This window comes from Orycteropus afer, unplaced genomic scaffold (assembly GCF_000298275.1).
Source record: "Orycteropus afer afer isolate SDZICR_OR568_19922 unplaced genomic scaffold, OryAfe1.0 scaffold00674, whole genome shotgun sequence".
Taxonomy (NCBI): domain Eukaryota; kingdom Metazoa; phylum Chordata; class Mammalia; order Tubulidentata; family Orycteropodidae; genus Orycteropus; species Orycteropus afer.
Genome location: NW_006922261.1, coordinates 323,751 through 324,555, shown reverse-complemented (window position 1 = coordinate 324,555; position 805 = coordinate 323,751). Strand labels below are relative to the sequence as shown.

Genomic DNA, 805 nt, shown 5'->3' with positions numbered 1-805 from the left:
AAAAAAAAAAAAAAAAGGTTACTGAATTCGTGGTAGATTTTAAAACTTTTTTCAACCAATGGATACAAAAAGTATAGCCAGTTATCTTGGTCTAAGAAAATTTTTGACCTTAGAAAAGATCTTCATACTCGAAATGGTTTGAAACACTTACTAAAAAGTATTATCTCTAATGGGGGTTGTATATACTCTATGGGGATTGCAATATGATCCATTAGAGCTAGTATTCATATTAACTTTTTAAACCTAAAATAAGAAAGAAATTAACTTTTATTAACATCTAATATAAAGTTTGACTCTGGCGTCTCAACTCAATCTATTTATCAAAGAAAGATACCTTTTTAATACTGAGAGAAAGTATTTTTCAAAAGAAATATGCCAGAGAGAGCATTTTTAGAACAGATACTTGGAAATGTTTTCATCTTCATCTTGTGAGTTTTTTTACAAACTCAATGTATGTCATCTTTCCATACAGTGTTAAAAAAAAAAAAAAAAGGAATGGGAAGTTTTTTAACTTGCATAAAACATTCTAATTAAATACATTGAATTCATTTGTAAAAACAGTTTGCAGGAGCTAATAGGGAGAGCTGAAATTTAATAGCTATATTTAAGCAAAAACCTTTGGATGACTGAAGAGTGAGACTGAAAAGTTAGCAGCATGATTCACCGAGCATGCCAGTGTCATATTGTGTTCATTTAGATCTGTGAATCAGTGTGAGGTGTTGCTTTCAGCTACAACATCCATTCAAGCCAAGCATCAGTTTAAACTGAACTCAGTGTTCCAAACTGTTAAAGCATGATTTAAACA

General features: G+C 30.3%; 1 pseudogene; it reads right to left on the bottom strand.

The window, feature by feature from the left end:
- Positions 1-805, bottom strand: part of LOC103210954 — a 40,256-nt pseudogene that overhangs the window by 38,500 nt on the left and 951 nt on the right.